Below are 6,000 nucleotides of genomic sequence, written 5' to 3'. Positions count from 1 at the left end.
CAACACCATTTGTTGAAGAGACTTTCTTTTCTCCATTGTATGTTCTTGGCTCCTTTGTCAAAGATTAGCTGTCCATAGATGTGTGGGTTTATTTCTGGGCTTTCAATTCTATTCCATTGATCTGTGTGTCTGTTTTTGTGCCAGTACCATGCTGTTTTGGTTACTATAGCTTTGTAGTATATTTTGAAATCAGGGAGTGTGATACCTCCAGCTTTGTTCTTTTTTCTCAGGATTCCTTTAGCTATTCGGGGTCTTTTGTTGTTCCATATAAATTTTAGGATTCTTTGTTCTATTTCTGTGAAAAATGTTGTTGGAACTTTGATAGGGATTGCATTGAATCTATAGATGGCTTTAGGAAGTATGGACATCTTAACTATGTTAATTCTTCCAATCCAAGAGCACGGAATATCTTTCCATTTCTTTGTGTCTTCTTCAATTTCTTTCAGAAATGTTTTATAGTTTTCGTGTACAGATCTTTCACCTCTTTGGTTAAGTTTATTCCTAGGTATTTTATTCTTTTTGTTGCAATTGTAAATGGGATGGTATTCTTAATTTCTCTTTCTGCTACTTCGTTGTTAGTGTACAGAAATGCAACTGATTTTTGTATGTTGATTTTGTATCCTGCAACTTTACCATATTCGTTTATTACTTCTAAAAGTTTTCTGGTGGATTCTTTAGGGTTTTCTATATATAAAATCATGTCATCTGCAAATAGTGACAGTTTCACTTCTTCCTTTCCAATTTGGATCCCTTTTATTTCTTTCTCTTGCCTGATTGCTCTGGCTAGGACTTTCAATACTATGTTAAATAGGAGTGGTGACAGTGGGCATCCTTGTCTGGTTCCTGTTCTTAGAGGGATAGCTTTCAGTTTTTCACCATTGAGGATGATATTAGCTGTGGGTTTCTCATATATGGTCTTTATTATGTTGAGGTACTTTCCTTCTATACCCATTTTATTCAGAGTTTTTATCATAAATGGATGCTGGATCTTGTCAAATGCTTTCTCTGCATCTATTGAAATGATCATGTGATTTTTGTTCTTCATTTTATTAATGTGGTGTATTACGTTGATTGATTTGCGAATGTTAAACCATCCCTGCATCCCTGGAATAAATCCCACTTGATCATGGTGTATAATCTTTTTAACGTATTGTTGTATGCGATTTGCTAGTATTTTGTTGAGGATTTTCTCATCCATGTTCATCAGTGATATTGGCCTGTAATTTTCTTTTTTTGTGTTGTCCTTGTCTGGTTTTGGTATCAGGGTAATGTCAGCTTCGTAGAATGAGTTAGGGAGCTTCGCCCCCTCCTCAATTTTTTGGAAGAGTTTGAGAAGGATAGGTATTAAGTCTTCTTTGAATGTTTGGTAGAATTCACCAGGGAAGCCGTCTGGTCCTGGACTTTTATTTTTGGGGAGGTTTTTGATTACTGATTCGATCTCCTTACTGGTGATTGGTCTATTCAAATTCTCTACTTCTTCTTGATCCAGTTTTGGAAGGTTGTATGATTCTAAGAATTTATCCATTTCTTCCAGATTGTCGAATTGGTTGGCATATAGTTTTTCATAGTATTCTCTTATAATCTTTTGTATTTCTGAGGTGTCTGTTGTAACCTCTCCTCTTTCATTTCTGATTTTACTTATTTGTGCCTTCTCTCTTTTTTCTTGGTGAGTCTAGCTAAAGGTTTGTCTATTTTGTTGATCTTTTCAAAGAACCAGCTCTTGGTTTTATTAATTTTTCTATTGTTTTTTTGGTCTCTATTTCATTTATTTCTGCTCTGATTTTTATTATTTCCCTTCTTCTACTGATTTTGGGCTTTGTTTGTTCTTCTTTTTCCAGTTCCTTTAGGTGCATTGTTAGATTGTTTATTTGAGATTTTTCTTGTTTGTTGAGATAGGCCTGTATTGCTATAAACTTCCCTCTTAGAACCGCTTTTGCTGTATCCCATAAATTCTGGCATGTCGTATTTTCATTTTCATTTGTCTCCAGGTATTTTTGATTTCTTCTTTGATTTCTTCATTAACCCAGTCGTTGTTCAGTAGCATTTTGTTTAATCTCCATGTATTTGTGGCTTTTCTGATTTTCTTCCTATAGTTGATTTCTAGTTTCATACCTTTGTGGTCAGAAAAGATGCTTGGTATTATTTCAATCTTCTTAAATTTATGGAGACTTGTTTTGTGGCCTAATATGTGATCAATCCTGGAGAACGTTCCATGTGCATTTGAAAAGAACGTGTATTCTTCGGTTTTTGGATGGAATGCTCTGTATATATCTACTAGGTCCATCTGTTCTAGTGTGTCGTTTAAGGCCAATGTTTCCTTATTGATCTTCTGTTTGGATGATCTATCCGTTGGTGTAAGTGGAGTGTTAAAGTCCCCTACTATTATTGTGTTACTGTCTATTTCTGTTTTTATGTCTGTTAATAATTGCTTTATATATTTAGGTGCACCTACATTGGGTGCGTAGATATTTACAAGTGTTATATCTTCTTGTTGGATTGTTCCCTTGATCATTATGTAATGACCTTCTTTGTCTCGTTTTACAGTTTTTGTTTTAAAGTCTATTTTGTCTGATATGAGTACTGCTACCCCAGCTTTCTTTTCATTGCCATTTGCGTGGAGTATCTTTTTCCATCCCTTCACTTTCAGTTTGTGAGTGTCTTTAGGTCTGAAGTGTGTCTCTTGTATGCAGCATATATATGGGTCTTGTATTTTTATCCAGTCAGCCACCCTATGCCTTTTAATTGGAGCATTTAGTCCATTGACGTTTAAAGTAGCTATTGATAAGTATGTACTTACTGCCATTTTTTAACTTTTTTTTTTTTTCTCAGTGTTTTAGTAGTCCTTCTCTGTTCCTTACTTCTTCTATACAGAATTGATGGTCACTTTAGTTTGACCTCTGTCTGAAAGCTGTACTCTTTAACTACCCTCCTCCCTCCTTTTATGTTTTTGATATCATATCCAACCTCTTTTTTGTGCATTTGTATCCATTACGTTCTGATCGTGGAAATAGATAATTTTTCCTATTTGTGGTCTTCTCTTTTCCCCTTAAATCAGTCCCTTTAACATTTCTTGTAACACTGGTTTCTTGGTGACAAACTCCTTTAATTTTTGCTTATCTGGGAAAATTTTGATCTCTCCTTCCATTTTGAACGATAACCTTGCTGGGTAGAGTATTCTTGGCTGTAAGTTTTTTCCTTTTAGCACTTTAAATATATCATGCCATTCTCTTCTAGCCTGTAAGGTTTCTGCTGAGAAGTCAGCTGATAGCCTTATGGGGTTTCCTTTGTATGTAACTTGACTTTCTCCTGCGGCTTTTAGGATTCTCTCTTTATCTTTAATTCTGGACATTTTGATTATGATGTGTCTTGGTGTGGGCCTCTTTGGGTTTATCTTGTTTGGGGCTCTCTGTGCCTCCTGTACCTGGATGTCTGTTTCCTTCCTTAGGTTAGGGAAGTTTTCATCTATTATTTCTTGAAATAGATTCTCTGCCCCCTTGTCTCGCTCTTCTCCTTCCGGGACACCTATAACACGGATGTTAGTGCGCTTGATGTTGTCCCAGAGGTCCCTTAGACTGTCCTCAGTCTTTTTAATTCTTTTCTCTTTTACCTGTTCACCTTGGGTAATTTCTTCTAGTCTTTCTTCCAGCTCACAGATCCGTTCTTCTGTATCCTCTACTCTGCTTCTGAGTCCCTCTAATGAGTTTTTCATTTCCAGTATTGTATTCTTCATTTCTGATTGGTTCTTTTTTATATCTTCCATTTCTTTGTTGACATTCTCACTGAGTCCATCTATTCTTCTCCCCAGATCAGTGAGCATCCTTAACACTCTTAGTTTGAACTCTCTGTCAGGTAGGTTGCTCATTTCTGTTTCACTAAGTTCCTTTTCTGGGGTTTTGTCCTGTTCCCTTACTTGGAATGTATTCTTTTGCCTCTTCATTTTGCCTCTTTCCCTGTGCTTGTGTCTACTTATTAGGTAGGTCAGCTACGTCTCCTGCTCTTGGATAGGTGACCTTATGTAAGTGATGGCTTAGGAGGCTTCCAGTGTGCTTCCCTCAGTTCTCAATGTTCCAGGGGTGACCCCTATGTGGGCTACATGTATCCTTCTGCTGTGGCCTGTTTGCTCTCCCTGTAGGCGCCCAGGGAGGCTGAGTTATGCTCCTGGCCAGCTGTTGTAATGCTCAGCTGCTTGTAGTTGTTGTGGGCCCTTCAGTCTCTTTATCAGGTTTGGGGAGCCCCAGCACAGTTGGCTGCAAGTTCTAATACCACATTTGTGTTGCAGTATTTCTTTTAAGTGAGTAGGCCCCCCCCCGTGGCAGGTTGTTAGGCTCAGGGCCTTACAATTGCTGTAAGCCTCTAGCCTATTAGGTCTCTTGTCAGCTCTCTGAGGATTGCAGCTGGGTGGGGCTGGCCTCAGGCACAGGAGCACCCAATTGTTTCAGGTTTTGGAAGGTGGAGCAAACCTCCTATGTGGGTCTTTGAGAAGTACAAGTCTTCTGTGGCTGAGAAGCCCTGCCGCCCACAGGTCCACACACACAGTCAACACAGTCCTGCCCCGTGTGAGTGCCCTGACCTCCCCAAGTGGACCCAGTCTCTCCACGGCGGGAGCCCCACACACTCTGCCACCGCCCCACACTCTCCACCCGCTCCGTGTGCACACCCTGCCCCGCTCAAGTCAGCTCAGTTGCCAGGCTGCAGAGAATCCAGTCACCAATCTATGCAGGCCCACACGTTGCCTGAGGGCTTGTTGTTGGGTGGGGCTAGTCTCTAGGGTGGGCTGCCTGCCCTGGCTGAGCTGGATTAAATCGGTGCTCTAGCGGGTGGGGCAGACCCTGGGCTAGCAGGTCTCAGGGAGAACTCCAATGGCGTCTGTGTCAGCACGCTCACACCAGGCCACAACAATGGCCGCCGCCAATGTCCCAGTCCCTGGAGAGGTCTCACCCCTCACCGAGATGCACTCAGGGCCTATTAGGTGAGTCTCTTGTCACCGAAGCACTGTGCACCTTTCTTTCTGGTGATTTTAGGATGCTTTCTGGAACGGGTGAGTTTGTGCGTGGGCCCTTTAAGAGCCAGTTTTAGTTTCTTTGTGAACCGGGTTTTCTGGGGGTGCTCCCCAGTGTTTTAGTAGCAGGCAAAGTCAGATATTATGCTGCTGGTGTCGATTGTGCTGGGTCCACAAAATGCCCACAGCGGGGGCGCTCCCCGGCTCAGGGCCCCGCGCCTCCAGGGAGGCTGCGTACCTGTGAGCTGCTCCCGGCGGCCGTGGAGCTGGTGGCTTGTGAAGGCGGCGTTTTTCCTCTCCAGAAGGGAGTCTCTGCCTCTTCCACCCCAGTTAGGATTGTCCGTTGTTGCAGGAGTTCCTCTTATCCAGTTTTCAGTTCTGTCTCAGGGGTAATTTTTCCACGAGTAGTTGTAAATTGGCTGTGTCCACGGGAGGAGGTGAGTTCAGAGTCTGCCTACGCCGCCATCTTGACTCCCTGGTTAAGGTTCTTGAAGAATATTGTAAGGGTTCTAGAGTTTTTCCTTTGAATGAGATGAGATATTTTTAGATGGTTATGAACAGAGGCAGTGTACGGTCCAATCTGTATATTAAAAGCAATAATTTAGTTACTGTGCTGAGAATTGAATGCAGGAGGAAAAGAGTGAAATCAGGCAGATCAGTTTGGAGACAGAGCTGCTGCAGCTGCACCTACAACCACGCAGCAGCAGGTGCAGGCTCACGGCTCCTGCCCAGCGGCAATGCGACTTTCTGATCTCAGGGTAACGTCCTACCATCCTTTTTATTCCTCTAGCACTCCCATCTCCTTTCGGTTCTTTCAGAGGTTCCAAAACTTTTATGCCCTATCTCAAGGATTAAATTTTCTGTTTGAAATAGAGAATGTGGTTTCTATTTTTCAGCTGGATTCTGACTGATAGAGAGGGCCAAAGTTTTGATGTCCTTAATATTTAAACACAAATAAATAAAAAATTAATGTACCAATAGAAAACGGGCAAAAAATAAAC

General features: G+C 41.4%; 1 long non-coding RNA gene across 1 annotated transcript in view; it reads left to right on the top strand.

Annotated features, from left to right (window-relative positions):
- The first annotated feature begins 4,834 nt into the window (after window positions 1-4,834).
- The window catches only part of LOC147917309 (uncharacterized), a 50,942-nt gene continuing 49,776 nt past the window's right edge, over window positions 4,835-6,000 (top strand). Inside the window, exon 1 of the long non-coding RNA XR_015551992.1 lies at window positions 4,835-4,969. This is a non-coding gene — a long non-coding RNA (uncharacterized LOC147917309). The remainder of the gene's footprint in view (window positions 4,970-6,000) is intronic.

The sequence above is a fragment of the Ceratotherium simum genome, chromosome 4, assembly GCF_057802395.1.
Source record: "Ceratotherium simum simum isolate JZ-2026a chromosome 4, ASM5780239v1, whole genome shotgun sequence".
NCBI lineage: Eukaryota > Metazoa > Chordata > Mammalia > Perissodactyla > Rhinocerotidae > Ceratotherium > Ceratotherium simum.
Note: the sequence above shows the minus strand (reverse complement) of the source record. Positions and strands in the feature narration are given on the sequence as shown.